Raw genomic sequence first — 16,875 nt, 5'->3', positions numbered from 1 at the left:
ACGTCTTTTGCTTGTATACTATGGTTTGTGACTTTGTGGTTTTGGTTTTTTTTTTCCTGGGATTTCTTTGTGCAAGTGTGTGGGTGTTTGCCTGTGAATGGGTTCTTAGGCTCTTTTTTCTGCCTCTTTGTTTGTTTTGCTCTATTCTGGTTTCTGTGTGTGTGTGTTTATTGTTTCTTTGTTTTGTAATGAGAGAAAGATGAAAAAGGTTGTGGACTTGGGTGGGTGGAAATGTAGGGAAGATCTGGGAAGAGTTGGGGGAGGATATGATCAGAATATATTGTGTGAAAAATATCTTTGAAAAAAATTGTTTCAGGAAGTCATTACTGCCGTCACAACAACAGAAAGGGTAAAATAATAATTGATTACAAAGAAGAACTCTTTCTTACCCTCTTAGCTCTTATGTGTCTTTATCAATAAAGTTTTATTGGGACAACAACACTGGTTTGCTTATGTCTGTGTCTTACACATGTTTGCTTTGGGTTACCTCAGACTTTTCTGTGTTCTGTATATGACCCACTTCGTGATGACATGACAGCAATAAGCATTTGAAACAGATTCATGATTTAAGTTTCAATCGTTTTGAATTTTTCCAAGTTAGCAATACAAGCTGATTTTTTCTCTCCTGGTGCCAGATATTAAAAGAGGATGGGCCTGCTGGGCGGTGGTGGCACAGGACTTTAATCCCAGCACTCAGGAGGCTGAGACAGCAGGCTCTCTGAATTCAAGTCTAGCCTGGTATACAAATCAAGTTCCCCGGAACTCTGTACAGCCGTGGCTGTACAGAGAATCCCTGAGTACAAAGAAAAAAAAGTAGAAAAATATTTTTTTAATTTAAAAATAAATAAATAAATAAATGTAAAAAGTGAAGTGACCTATAGCTCCCTCTAAGCCATTTGGTCTCCAAATCCACCAACACATGCTGTGCACAAACATTTTGAATTTCCTGTTTGCGTTTTCCATCTTACTGTGGTTGCAAAAATATCCATCTCAGTCCCCTACTGCTTTAGCTCCAATCTTTTAACCCTAGATTTCCTGTTTGACATTTCATACTGTGTCGAGGGCTTGGGACTGAACATTTTGAGGTGTTTAAGCCACTCTACCCACCACCACCACAGGCACTGGCAGCAATGTTGGGAAATGACAGGGAGGTGTCCATGACCTCTGACCTCTTCCTGACCCCAGGTAGAATCTCTGGGATTGGATGGGGCAGCGATTCTGCTCTTGCCTCGTGACAGCCATCTCAAGACACAAAGGAGAGGAGCTTGGGCAATGAAGGCTCAGGCCAGGCCATAAACAATGTGTGCAGGAGCATGCTCCTCCATTGTCCAGCCCATCCAGGCCTGCTCGAGTCACCTCTCAAATAGTTGATGAAATTGTGCAGTTATCATTTTCAACTCCTCCAGGGCTGGTACCTCATACTGGGATAATCAACACTTTCTAACTGGTTTCTGTAAAAACCACGCATCCTTTGGTCCATTTGGACTTGAGTTTTGTGCATGGTGATAAACATGGATCTATCTGCAGTCTTCTACACGCCAGCATCCAGTTATGCCAGCACCATTTGTTGAAGATGCTTTCTTTGTTCCATTGTATAATTTTAGCTTCTTTGTCAAATATCAGGTGTTCGTAAACCTCAACATAAATCCAGCCACTCTAAACCTCTTAGAAGAGAGAGTAGGTGGTACCCTCGAACGAATTGATACAGGAGACTGCTTCCTGAACATAACTCCAGTAACACAGACACTGAGATCGACAAAGTAAATGGGGCCTCCTGAAACTGAGAAGCTTTTGTAAGGCAAAGGACACAGTCAAGAAGACAAAAAGGCAGCCCACAGAATGGGAAAAGATATTCACCAACCCCACATCTGACAGAGGACAGATTTCCAAAATATACAAAGAACTCAAGAAGCTAGTCACCAAAATACCAAATAATCCAATTAAAAAATGGGATACAGAACTAAACAGAGAATTCTCAATAGAGGAGTCTAAAATGGCTGATAGACACTTAAGAAAGTGCTCAACACCCTTAGCCATCAAGGAAATGCAAATCAAAACAACTCTGTGAGATACCAACTTACTCCTGTCAGAATGGTTAAAATCAAAAACACCAATGACAGTTCATGCTGGAGAGGATGTGGAGAAAGGGGTACACTCCTCCACTGCTGGTGGGAGTGCCAACTCATACAGCCACTTTGGAAATCAGTATGGAGATTCCTCAGGAAAATGGGAATCAGTCTACCACAAGATCCAGCAATTCCACTCTTAGGCATATACCTAAAAGATGCACATTCATACAACAAGGACATCTGTTCAACCATGTTCATAGCAGCATTATTTGTAATAACCAGAACCTGGAAGCAACCTAGATGCCCCTCAACTGAAGAATGGATGGAGAAAATGTGGTACATTTACACAATGGAGTACTACTCAGCAGAAAAACAATGGAATCTTGAAATTTGCAGGTAAATGGATGGAACTAGAAGAAACCATCCTGAGCAAGGAACCCAGTCACAAAAAGACAAACATGGTATGTACTCACTTATATATGGATTTTAGACATAGAGCAAAGGATTACCAGCCTACAATCCACACCGCCAGAGATGCTAGGAAATAAGGAGGACCCTAAGAGAGACATACATGGTCCCCCAGAGAAGGGGAAAGGGCCAAGATCTCCTAAGCTAATTGGAAGCATGGGGGGAGGGGAGAGAGAGTTCGGAGAAAGGGAAGGGGAGAAGAGGAGGGGAGAGGAGGACATGAGAGAGCAGGAAGATGGAGTCAGGGGAAGAATAGAGGAGAACAAGAAAAGAGATACCATAATAGAGAGAGCCATTATAGGTTTCAAGAGAAATTTGGCACTAGGGAAATGTCCAGAGATCTAAAAAGTTGACCCCAACTAACAATCTAAGCAATAGTCGAGAGGCTACCTTAAATTTTCTTCTCCAGTAATGAGATTGATGACTACCTAGATGCCATCCTAGAGCCTTCATCCAGTAGCTGATGAAAGCAGAAGAAGATACCCACTGCTAAATGCTGAGCTGAACTCTGGAATCCAGTTGCAGAGAGGAGAAGTGATGAGCAAAGGGGTCAAGACCAGGCTGGAGAAACCCACAGAAATAGCCGACCTGAACAAGGGGGAGCTCATGGACCCCAGATTGATAGCTGGGAAACCAGCATAGGATTGCTTCAGACCCCCTGAACGAGGATGTCAGTTTGGAGGTTTGGTTAATCTATGGGGCCTCTGATAGAGGATCAGTATTTATTCCTAGTACACAAAAGAACTTTGGGAGCCCATACTCTCTCAGCCTAGACACACAGGGCCTAGGCCCTGCTCCAAATGATAGGACAGACTTTGAAGATCTCCCATGGAAGGCCTCACCCTCCCTGGGGAGCAGAAAGGTGATGGATGGGATAGGGGGCCAGTAGGGGGTAGGGAGGTGGGGAGGGAGAAGGAACTGGGATTGACATGTAAAACAAGCTTGTTTCTAAATTAAATTTTTAAAAAGGAAAAGAAAGAAAGCAGGCTGAGCAAGCCACCATGAAGTGAGCCAGTGAGCAACACCCCTCCCTGGCCTCTGCATCAGCTCCTGCCCCAATTTCCTGCCCTGTTCCAGCTTTTGTCCCAACTTCCTTAGTTGACACACAGTACTATGACAGTGTAAGCCAAATAAACGGTTTCCTCCCTGCCCCCTCTCGGATTTGTCTTCCTATTCTAAGATTTTCCCAGTTACCCATCTACTGGCCACGCATTCATTCATTCAACCAGCCATCCCTCTTACTTTCCACATGTCCACATTTTTTTCTTGGTTTTTTCGAGACAGGGTTTCTCTGTGGCTTTGGAGGCTGTCCTGGAACTAGCTTTTGTAGACCAGGCTGGTCTCGAACTCACAGAGATCCGCCTGCCTCTGCCTCTCACATGCACACATTTACCCTGCCCAGAGAGGCTTCTCTCCACCGTGGGCAGCTGTCAGAGCACAGAGAAGTAGAGACTTGGGCATCAGCCTGTATGAGACTTCACCGACTCCATGACCACCAAAGCTCAGACAACACTGAGGAAGAGAATGGAGAGAGAAGGTAAGAGTCAGAAAATGGGGAGGCCTGCTGTGGGGAGGAGCTGCCTTCTGCCGTGACGTGGCCGCTGTAGTCCTAGCAGCTGGCCCCGTGTGCATGAGATCAAGACTGACAAACCAAGCACAGTAGGGGGAAGATCCTCCTTGAAGAGCTGTGGGCAGCGGGCAGCCGCTGGGGCAGGAGAACCAATGTTTTCTGTCGATACGGCATCTGCTGCCCGTCCCATGCTGAGTGACTCACACCGCACACACGTGTGCAGCACCGGCTAGGCCTGGTTAGTTTACAGATGAAAGCAACAGCCCCACGCACACAGACACCCACAGTGAAGACCTGTTGCGGGGCAGTGAAGAGTGACACAAGGAGAATAAGGAAGGGAATACGAGAGGAGACAGCTAGAGCTAAGGACTGCTTAAGGGCTCATATGAAAAGATTCCATCACTGGACCACCTTGGAAAATGTCCACGGTATACATGTATGCACACACACACACACACACACACATATATATGTGTGTATACAAGCATAAATCTATGTATTTATGAGAAATCCATATGGAATCGCCAAACAACAGGGTTAAGGAAACTCCAGTTAGACGTTTCTCATCACTGAAGGGACCCCCAGTGCCAGGACTGGCTAGAATCTAATTCAGTTGCTGGTCAAATGGCCCCTGGGCATGGAATCCCCCAATATCTCAGGCTAATGTCAAGGATGTTGGCTGCTCTCCTTAAATGGACATTAAGGCCCTGCTGCTACAGACATCAGCAACATAACTCATTGACCATGAAGAAGCTGAGCTGATGTGTATCTACAGCCTTTATCCCTACGGACTGGTGATCATGTTACTGGAAGGTACTCCACACACTACCAGAGGTCAAAGGTACACAGCAATCCAGATAAAGACGTGTCCCAATCTTTGTGAAGGGACACCATGAACACAGCAACTCTTATAAAGGAAAACATTTAATTGGAGCTGGATTGAAGTTGGAGAGATTTAAGTTTCTTGTCTTTAATCCGTGGACAGTTCACACAAGGATCTCCTAGGTCAAGGCCAGCCTGGTCTACAGTGCAAGTTCCTTATGACTCTGTACAGTCATGGCAATACAGAGAAATCCTGTCTACAAAAAAAGGGGGAAAAAAGGAAAGAAAAAAAATTTAATAAATAAATAGCCAGGTGGTGGTGGGGCACGCCTTTAATCCCAGCACTCGGGAGGCAGAGGCAGGCGTTCGAGACCAAGCCTGGTCTACCTAGAGAGTTCCAGGACAGGCTCCAAAGCAGTACAGAGAAACCCTGTCTTGAAATAAATAAATAAATAAATAAATAAATAAATAAATAAATAAAAAAAATTGAAGCTCCCTCTAAGCCATATGGTGCCAAAATCCACCAACACATGCTGTGCACCCAAAGCTAAGGACTTCCTGTTTTGTGTTTCCCATCTCATCGTGGTTATAAAAACTGTAGTTACAAAGATATCCATCTCAGTCCCCTGCCTCTACTTCAGCTCCATTGTCTTTCATAGACTTCCCATTTGACATTTCATACTGTGTCACGGCCCGAGAGTGAACATTTTGAGGTGTTTAACCCACTCTGCCCACCACTATGGGCACTGGCAGCAATGTTGGGACATGGCAAGGAGGTGTCTGCAACCTCCAAGGCTCTCCGTGACCCCGGGCGGGGACTCTGGGGCTGGCTGGGACTGCTCTTCTTCTGCTCCTCCTCATTCCTGCTCATGAGCAAAGATTCTTCCTTTCTTCTCAAGCAAGATAAGGAAGTGAAGTCCCAGACGGTGTGTATGGGTTCGGGGCTCTTTGGTGACACTGCCTACTCCTGTCTTTGGCTCAAATTTACAGGGTTTTGTGTGTATGTTCCCCTCTTGCTTGTACTTTATAAACCAGATATCTTCCTTATGGACTAGATTTATTCAAGATGCCTTTTTGAGTAAACATTTCACCCGTTTATCATTTCTCCAAGTTGGAAGTTTTATGTTGTTGCTTGTTGTGTTGTTTGTTTGTTTGATTTGGTTTTGAGTGGTGATATATTATTTATGATTTAATAAAGATTTCCTGAGGTATCAGAATGCAAAGCCAGGAACACCAGTTAGCTACAGAAGCTGGGAAGTGGCGGCACACACCTTCAATCCCTGGACTCGGAATGTATCTTTGTGAGTTCAAGGCCAACCAGGCTGCATGAGTGAATCAGTCTAAAAGCTTAACAGAGCTCACACCTTCAATCCCAGCCCTACTGAGGTATATAAAAGACAGGAGCCCAGTGTCTCAGGCTACATTCTGAGATTAATCTCCAGCCATACTGAGGAGAGGCAGCAGTCTGAGGTGTGGTGAGAGCTCGTGGAGACAGGGCCAACCCTTTCAGCCTGAGGTAGAGGTAAGAGCTAGTGACTGGTTGCTTTGCTCCTCTGGTCCTCAGCTTGAAGCTTGAACCCAAATATCTGTCTCTGGGTCTTTTATTATCTGTGCTACAGTTTTGTATTTTGTGGTTGTTTTTGTTTCTTTGCTTTTGAGACAGCCCTGGCTTGTCTGGAGTTCTATGCAATCCGTCTGGGATAGAACTCAAAGAGACACAGGTCCCTCTGCCTCCCATATACTGGGATTAAATTAAAGGCATGTGCTACCACACCTGACAGTAGCATTCATTTTTATATTTTTATTTTTTTGAGCCAAGGTCTCATCTAGTGAAGGCTAGCCCTGAACTCACTGTGTAAGCTAATGATGACTTTCAATTCTTGATTCTTCTGCCTTTGCTTCCCCAGGGCTAGGACAATGGCCATGTGCCACCATGCCTGACTCATACTCATTTTCTTGACAGTGTCTTTTGAAAAAAAATCATACCTGATTAATTTTGATGAAGGGTAATTTGTCATGTTTTCCTCTAATGGACTAAAATTTAAGTTGTAAATAAATCACCTATAATGTGCTAACCCTCAGCCATCTAAGAAACACAAACTAAAACCACAATGTTGTATCACTATATTCTATGAGACTAACAAAACCCAGAAGGTTCTGACAGTACCAGGTACCTCTGGAGATGTAGGAGAAATATAGTTTGCACCCACAGACAGCATATATGCCAAACTGAATGGCTGATAGTTTGGTAGACAGTTTGGCAGTTCAAGATACGCTTAGCACAGAAACCTTGTTTTTATAGACACTTACCCAATAAAACATTCCAGTCCACACAAAAACAAGTACATCGTCATTTCAAAACCCCAAATATAGGAGTAACTGCATTGTCTCTCAGCAAACCATGGAGTATTTCTACCCTTGAGCCTATCCATCAGTTCAAAGGTATGATGTACATACAGGAGAGATGGACACCATAGTCATTCTGTAGAGTGGGCAAACAGAATCAGTCCTCCATACTGTGTGCTTCCATTACAGAACATGGGCCGTCACTGGCTACCAGGACTGGGAGTTAGGAAGACAGTCACCTCTGAGACTTGAGGGGTGCTGGGCTACTTCTTCATGCCCACGGCTTCATGCTGTGCTCTGTCACCAAAATTCATAGAACTAGCCACGAGAAGGTTTGGCATCACTGTGTGAGGAGAGCAAAGTGGCATCTCTCACGGAGAGGAGAGGCTCACCAGCTCTTTTACATGCTGCGTGTGACTTGTACATGCACGTGTGCAACACGTGTCCACATGTGTGAATGCAGACATACATGCAGGGACCACCTAAGGAGGTCGAAAGACAGCCTCAGGTGGTGGTCCCTGTCTCCTGCCTTGCGTGGAGGTGGTCTCTCTGTTGTTTGTTTCTGTGCACAGCAGGCTATAGAGACCACAGGTTTTCGGGAATTCTCTTGTCTCTTGCTCTCCACCCTCCTCATCCCTCCGTAGGAGTGCTGGGATTACAGTCAAGTACTGATGCGCCTGACTTTATCTGGATTCTGAGGTTCCAAACTCGAGTCTTTAGGCTCACACAATGTGACGGTTAGCTTTAGCTTGACACGACCTAAAATCACCTAGGTAGAGTGTCTTGATGAAGGATCGTCTACATTGGGTTGGCCTGTGGGAGTGTTCTGTGGGGAATTGTCTTAATTCTACTGATTGAACAGGGAAGACCTGCCTACTGTGAGCATGGTGGTCCTCAGGTAGGGGTTACTGAACAGTACTCGGAGAGTTGGGAAATTGAGCTGAGCACGAGCTCTCCAGTACGCTCATTCCCTACTCTTGATGCAGATGTGCCGTGAACAGTGAACTACAACAAGCCCTTTCTCCCTTAGGTTGATTTTTTTTGTCAGAGTCTTTGGGGGAGTGTGCCGTCCCTCAAGCCCGTGAGCAGCCCTTTTTAAAGGGCAACATAAGCAAAGCATTGAGAGCAGAGGTCCACTGTGTGGTCCCCTGGCTCTCCAGCTCTAAGTCTGCCGGCTTCTTACGAAGAAGGGCTTAACTAGCGGTAAGCCGTTGTGGAGTGCACCGGAGCTCCCAGGGACTTTCTTATACGATGCCACTGAGAGAGAGAGAGAGAGAGAGAGAGAGAGAGAGAGAGAGAGAGAGAGAGAGAGAGAGAGAGAGAGAGAGAGAGAGAGAGAGAGAGACTGGGGATACTCCCTGCCCTGTCCGCAACACGGTATCTGAAGTTTGTATCAGCTGTCTCTGCACCTAGGGGGATTGGAGCCTCAGCTGCCTTCCAGCAGAGCCTCCCACTCTCTGGAGCATGTGTGTATGTCAGCCTCCTTCCCCGGCCTCCGTCCTGAAGGCTGGTAGAGCAATTCAGGTTTTGATGCTCTGTGTACCCCTGGAATAGGAGCGCGATTTCATTGTAACCAATGAAGAGAGAAGAGGCCTCACTGCCCACCCGTTCCTCTTCTCCCTTCTCCAGCCTGCCTTGCTGTTCGATGGACAAACACAAGAGGCCAGGGGTGAGTGGAGATGGAGGTGTCAGTGAGCAACCCACCTGGCACCCCGCCATCGTCACTAGGTGCCAGCATCATCCAGAGCTCCGTGTGCCACCCACGTTACTCTGTTCCCTCAGGAAAGTCAACCAGTGCAGGCTAGCGTGCTCTAACAGGCATATGTCTTGTGGTAGTTTGAAAGAAAATGGTGCCCAAAGGGAGAGGCACTATTAGGAAGTGTTCCTGTGTTGGAGTAGGTGTGGCCTTGTTGGAGGAAGTGTGTAACCGTGAGGGTGGGCTTTGAGGTCTCCTTTGCTCAAGCTTATGCTCAGTGTGGCACACAGTTCACTTCCTGCTGCCTGTGGGTCAAGATGCAGGACTCTCAGTTCCTTCTCCAGAACCACGTCTGCCTGCCTGGCCGCCATGGCGATAATGGGCTAAGCCTCTGAAACTACAAGCCAACCCCAGTTAAACTTTCCTTTATAAGATAAGAGTTCCTTTATAAGAGTTGCCATGATCATGGTGTCTCTTCCCAGTAAGAGAAACCCTGACTAAAGATACATCTTTAACCCCCAGCCACGACTGATGGAGCACCACACTGTGGGCAGAGGCCTGTGGGTTTTGTCCCCAATCAGCAGCAGGGGCTAGAGATATTGTCCCTTTTGTTCTGGAGACAGGGTGGCAACAGTTGCATCCTCACAGCCTCTTCCCATACAGTCTGTGTGGAGAACACATGGTTAAAATCCACGGTACCTTCTCCTCCCCCCAAACCTCACAGCCTTTAGTCCAAGTAGGACCTTCTGCAATGAGGTAGGATGCAGGAGCAGGCCACCCAGAGCATGCTTGGGGACCCCACTGATGCTTGGGGTCTGCAAAGGAGTCTGTCAAAGTGCACAGATAGGTGTACATCATCAGCTCTCCCCCAGAAACCTTTCTGTGTCCCCCCCCCCCGCTCCTAGTGCCATTATGACGCAAGTGTCTGAGCCGAATGAAGCACTGTTTTTAATGTATCGCCCACAGATCTCCCCACGTCCGCTGGCTCATGTGTCTAGAGGGAGGGCCGTGACCACAAAACCAAGATCGAAGATCACCCACCCTCAGGGATGTGGGCAGATCTTTTAATTTGTTTAAATTGTTTGCTAAAACTAATGGTGTGGCTCTTAATTTCCTGGAGCTTTGGGCAAACAAAGCAGGGCTAAATAAATAAATAAAAAGCCAGCTTCCAGTCCATTTTCTATCCACCTCCTCCCAGAGAGAGAAGGTGAGTGGGTTCCTGCGGCTGACAAATGCTGGCGGCCTCGAGCAAGGTCCTGTGTCCCTGCGGTGGGGTGTGCGCCTCCCAAGAGCCTCAGAAGCCAGCTGCTTCCACCAGGGCTCGGTGGGAGCCTGTGCCAGCCATAAGACACGAGCGCATGACCACATCCAAGTCAAACGCTTGCTGCCTGCAGGACTCTGGGGGTGAGTGGAGGACGAGAGGAGCTGTATCTTGTTAACCTTTCCTCCTAGGGGCGTTTTGCCCTCTCTGCCACTTCATGTTCCGTTTCCCTCACCCTCGGAGCACAGAAATAAATATTGTTTTTTCAAAGCTAGCAGGAACAAAATATAACAGGTAGCTGTCCAGACCTGCTTTAAAAGAGTAAGCTCCAGCTCTGCTAAGAAATAGCACCCCTGTTGGCCTTTGTCACATGACCTGGACCAGAAAGCCAAGAGCACAAAGGAGCCAAAACTCAGCTTCTTGCTGTTATCATGTTAAATCCATTAAATATGTAAGGAAGGAAACATCTTTCTGGTTTTTTTGGACCTAGTTGAAAATATCAGGGACCAGGCTAGAGTTAATTAATGCCCCCAATTAATTAGCCCACAGCTGGGGAGGTTCCAGGTAGAACCCCCCCCCAAGTTCACACCTGTCACAAGGTGGACCTTGACAGCCCCCGCCCCTCCACGCCGCCTCTGCGGATGCCTAATCTGTAGCCCCCCGCATCTGGGTCAAGAGATAAGCCTCACCTCATACCTTGACCTCAGAGACAGAGAGCAGGGCCCTCCGAGCAGAACCTGAAGGGCTCTGCAAGGGGGGGAGGGGCAGGGGGCTCCACGCTACAAGGAAAGACTGCTGAGTTGCTTCTGGCGAGTTGGAAAGTGCTCATCAATTATTCATGTGACTGGATACACAGGGATTTTTATCATGTAGCATGAATCAAGAGATAAAAATTCCATTTCGGGGTACGGGTGGGGGTGGCATGGAAAGTGATCCCTGAATGTTAATTTTAAATGGGAAAGGAAGGAATGGGGGGAACCCGAAAGCGCTTTTGCCTGGGTCCTGCTTGGAGCATTGGAGCATTGAAGAGCGCCCCTCCACCCTGTCCTGAAATTTTGTTTCCATCATTCCCAAGACCCCCAAACCAGGCATCCCAATGGAAGGGAAGCCACATTCTCTCCTCCCTGAGTTCAGACCACCAATAACTGATGGGTCCCCTCCAGCCATGATCCCCTCTGCACCCCAGGAGCTCATAGTGGAGGGTGAGTTTGTGGGTAACACTCCCTTCCCTACAACACCACCTCCCAGGCATTTGGAGTCATACCTGCTGGTCTACTCCAGACTGAAATCCTAAACTGAAAACAGTTTCTTTTTCAAACATCTGCCTAATAAGGCTGCAAGCAATATTAGCAGCAAGCCTAAGACAATGGGTCCCATCTGGTCCTGGGCTCTGTGGTCCCAGCTGAATAATAGCCAACCTTTAACATGCTTTGGCCACAAAAGGACATTTTGCCAGGCCTGACAGCACAAGCCTATCAGGAGGCTGAGGCAGGAGGATCAAGATTCAAGGATTACCTGGGCTACAAAGTGAGTTCAAGACCAGCGTGGGCAACTTAATAGGACCCTGTCTCAAAATAAGAACTAAAAAGAGGAGCCCTGAGGAATGGCTTAACAGCTAAGAGCACTGGCTGCTCTTCCAGAAGACCTGGGTTATGTTCCCACGAGGTGACCTGAAGCCACCTATAGCTCCAGTCCCAGGCATCTGACACTCTTTTCTGACCTCCGAGGACAGGGTATACATACTTACAAGGCAAGCATAGGGTCTACGTACTTACATCAGACAAAACATTCATATGTAAAAAATAAATTTGAAAAAGACAAATAAAAAGGGCACTGGGGATGTAGCTCAGGAAATGTTCTTTAGTGTGCTTAAAGCCCTGGTTTCCATCTCTAGTACCAAAAATATTCCAAGTGTCTGGTGAGATGACTCAGTAGGTGAAGGTGCTTGCCATCAAGCTTGACCAGCTACACAGTTGAATGCCCAGGACCCACATGACAGAAGAAGAAAACCAACTCCCAATAGTTACCCACTGGCCTTCATAGGGACACCATGGCACGTACCCACACCCCATACACAAAAATAAATGAGCACCAAAACCTGTAAAGTACATGATTTTATTTTGTCCTGCATGGCCTTGCCCCTGACAGTCCCCTAAGGGCTCATAAAGTAAACCCAAAAGACGAGTCTGTACATTGATAGCTAATTTTGGTATGAAATTTGACATCGCGCTTGGAGACGTGTAGGTAGGTTACAGCAGGATATAGAGATACATTTGAATAGAGATAGAGATAAGTAGACACAGAGGTAGAGAAACACCAAGAAGAGGATCAAATGTCCAGGGTCAACTTCGGCTGTCCCCAGCTAGTGGGAGTATATATGCCTGTCAATTTCTTCTTCATTCTACTTTCTCTGTATTTTCCAAACAGTATATTGGAAGCACTGCTAATTTCATAATGGAAGAGAAATAATAAACTTTGTGCTTTTAAGGTAGTGTATTAGGAGTCTGTATTGATTTTTACATGGGAGGATAACAGCTCACTTTATAACCGCCGGCAGTATGAAGGACACTGACTTGGCATTATCTTCCCCCTTCCACAAAGCGGGAGAATGTGTCTCGGTAGGTGTGCCCTTTCTTGGAGCCAGCTGGTAGATGGGAAAGGGGGTAGGCAGGGGGACTCTGCCTGGAGCAGCCATTCTACAAGCACATGGAGGTCTGAGAATATGGGGCCTGGCCTGTATTCTGAGGTCCAGGCAGAGTGACATCCAAGGTGAACCTGGAAGGGGCGGAAACTCTAGCTCTGAAGAAACATCTATCCACCTTCTTGACCCTGCTGCTACTCCTATGGGAAACCACGAGCTGTCTTCATGAAAAAGTGTCTCTTGAGACACACTGGGCTGTGTCTTCACAGGTTAGGGGCTGTTAATTCAGGGATGAGTTAGTGAATCATGGGTTTCATTAATGAATTGTTACTAATTAATTAGTGAATGTGAAGGGAAAATACCCACACTATTCATGCAACAATTGTGACAACTACAATGTCAGCCAGCACCCACCCTCACATCCATCACTTGCCAACCCATCCATCCACTCATCCATCCAGTCATCCATCCATTCATTCACTCATCCATCCACTAATTCATCTAAGCCTCAGTCCATCTACTCACTCACTTATCCATCCACCCACCCACCCATCCATTCATCCATCCATCCATCAATACCTCAGCCCATCCATCATCCATCCATCCATCCATCCATATCTCAGCCCATCCATCATCCATCCATCCATCCATCCATCCATCCATCAATACCTCAGCCCATCCATCCACTCATCCATCGATTCATCTATCTAAACCCTAGTCTATCACTCACCTCTCATCCACCCACACCACACATCTATCTAAGCCCCAGTCCATCCACCCATCCATCCACTCACCCACCCATCCATCCAACCATACCTCCATTTAAGCCTCAATCCATGCATTTACTCATCCATCATACACCTATCCATTTAAACCTCAATTTATCAACTCACTCACCCATCCATCCACCCATCCATCTAAATATCCATCGTCCATGCACTCATCCATCGATTCGTTTATCTAAACCCTAGTCTATCACTCAACTCTCCATCTGTCCACCCACACATCTATCTAAGCCCCAGTCTATCCACCCATCCATCCACCCATCCATCTATCCATCCACACATTCATCTATCCATCCACCCATCCATGTATCCATCCATCCATTCACCCATCCATCCACCCATCCATCTATCCATCCACACATCCATCTATCCATCCACCCATCCATCCATCCACCCATCCATCCATCCACCCATCCATCCATCCATCCATCCATCCACACATCCATCTATCCACACATCCATCTATCCATCCATCCATCCATCCATCCACACATCCATCTATCCATCCACACATCCATCTATCCATCTGCTTTCTCATCCCTTCACCCAGTAATCCATCTATTCTTTCAAACATCTACCCTAAGCTAAGCCCTCCAATGTCACCACTTCTCCACAGCCACACACAACATCCAGATGAAACAAGAAGAAAAACGCCTAAGGCAGGAATAGGGGTTGATGAGGAAGGTCTCTGGGAGCTCAAGGGGTTTCCCCCACGCTGCCTCCCAAGAATCACGTAGACAAGAATCCAGAAGTTTGGGGGCAGGCTGAGAAAGCAGACTTCCAAGGCCCAGGTCTTTCCCAGCTAGGCGCCACTGAATACCAGCCATGTGGCCTTCAACTCCTTTCCAGGGAATTTTGTCTGAGAAGGCTGGATCCTGCTCTGGTCTGGCCCTCACTCACACAGGGCAGGCCGGGAGGCCACCTGGATGGCTATTTGGGTACCCGATAACTAAGCTGGGCATCATTTCTTTGATCAGGCACCCTGACAGAAAGCAAAGGAAACAGGGCATTTGTCGTCAAGATTTTGGTCGATCTCGTCCTTCCTCAGCGCCTGTAACATGGGCTAGGATGGGGGGGGAAGTGGGTGTTTAGAAGTTGGGAGACCAATTCCAGATTCATGGGGGATCCCTAGCACCCCATGTCTGTCAAGAACGCCCTATAACTACCCTTTACAACCACCCTTAAGAAGATTCCCTCTATGATTGCCAACTCAGTAAGCAGAGCTCTGCAGACTCCAAGGCATTGTTGCCCTGCGAAGCAACCGCACCAGTGGCAGGTGAGGCTTCTACCCCAGACAACACAGCCATGCTGGATCTTCTACCCCAGACAGCACAGCCATGCTGGATCTTCTACCCCAGACAGCACAGCCATGCTGGATCTTCTACCCCAGACAGCACAGCCATGCTGGATCTTCTACCCCAGACAGCACAGCCATGCTGGATCTTCTACCCCAGACAGCACAGCCATGCTGGATCTTCTACCCCAGACAGCACAGCCATGCTGGATCTTCTACCCCAGACAGCACAGCCATGCTGGATCTTCTACCCCAGACAGCACAGCCATGCTGGATCTTCTACCCCAGACAGCACAGCCATGCTGGATCTTCTACCCCAGACAGCACAGCCATGCTGGATCTTCTACCCCAGACAGCACAGCCATGCTGGATCTTCTACCCCAGACAGCACAGCCATGCTGGATCTTCTACCCCAGACAGCACAGCCATGCTGGATCTTCTACCCCAGACAGCACAGCCATGCTGGATCTTCTACCCCAGACAGCACAGCCATGCTGGATCTTCTGGACACTGAGATTTTTCCTGATGGTTCTAGAGCTACAAAAGAGGCCAGGAGATGAGTGTGGCAACCTTCCTCTTGCAAAACAGAAGGTTGAGATAATGCAGCTTTTTATCCTTTTTTTATTTTCCTCCTTCCCTCCCTCCCTCCTCCCCTCCCTCCCTCCCTGCTTTCCTCCCTCCCTTCGTTCCTCTCCCCTCTATCCCTTTCCCCCCTTTCCTCTTCCTTTCTCTTTCCTTCCTTTATTTTTAAAAGTAAAGACAGTTTGAAGTCACAGGTGAGTCGTAACTTTAATCCCTCCTTCCCCTCTCACTTGGTCCCCTCACAATCCCAGGAGAATCCTGTTCAAATGTTATGTTGTGTGGCCGTTCTCAGGACTAGGTGTGATGTCACCACCATGAATCTGAGCAGCAGTGACCACCAGCATGACACTCTCAGGAGGTCTCCACTGCTGACATTCCTTGGTGGAGGTGGGGGCAAACTCTCACAAACCTCCCCTCCCCCCACAACTCACTGGGGGCAGGGTGGAGACCCTTTGGTAGGATGGCTGCCTGGAGCTATCCAGAACACTTTTCAGTGGAACAGCTTTATATGAGCTGTGTGTGTTGTGGGTGGGACTCTTCGGTGATATACATAAGCCACCCAAGGGACTTGGTGGGGTAGCTGTGAGTCACTTGTGTTCCTGTAAGACCATTTCCTCTCCAAGTCGAAGCTGGATGGAGGTCTTTCTTTGATCTGTCAGTAGTCTCCCCTGGAAATTTCTGTAACGCTATTTTTTTTCCTTGTTTTTACGGGTGCATGAGGATGGGTGTGACATGAGGTATGTGTGGAGGTCAGTCCTCTCTTCCCACCTCTACATGGATTCTGGAGAGCAAAAGCAAGCCACTAGTTTGCACAGCAAGCGTTTCTGCCACTGAACCCTCTTACTGGCCCCCTTTAACTTCATTTTTTGCTTTGTGTCGTGTTGAAGGCTGTGTTGTCTAAAAGCAGCTAAGTTCCAGGTAAGCCACCCCTACCCTGTCCCTGCTCCCGTCTCTTCACCCGTGGGCTAAGGAGTGTGGGCCCATCACTCGGGCATCCAGCCTTTTCCAGCTTCCCTGCTGTCCTGAGTATTGCTCCCTCCCCCTCCTGCTCCCCGTCTATGTGGGCCGGGGACAGCATTCTTCTCGTGCTGGGGCTGGAGAGATGGCTGTAGCATGGAGCTAACAGGAGCTACTGGCTCGCTTTGGATGTGAGGGACACCACAGGTGGCCACCCTGTGTTCTCGGCAATCAACAGTTGTAGTGGGGAAATCAGCCAATGCAGCCTTCCTGCCTGCCGCCCCCTGCGAGGGGTTCCTACCTTTAACAGCAGCGTGGTAAGTTCTGAAAGATCAAATTAGAACTCCACCTGGGACGGCCATGCAAAACCCCCCTTTTCAAACA

Source organism: Mesocricetus auratus, unplaced genomic scaffold (genome assembly GCF_017639785.1).
Source record: "Mesocricetus auratus isolate SY011 unplaced genomic scaffold, BCM_Maur_2.0 Super-Scaffold_100028, whole genome shotgun sequence".
NCBI classification, from domain to species: domain Eukaryota; kingdom Metazoa; phylum Chordata; class Mammalia; order Rodentia; family Cricetidae; genus Mesocricetus; species Mesocricetus auratus.
Note: the sequence above shows the minus strand (reverse complement) of the source record.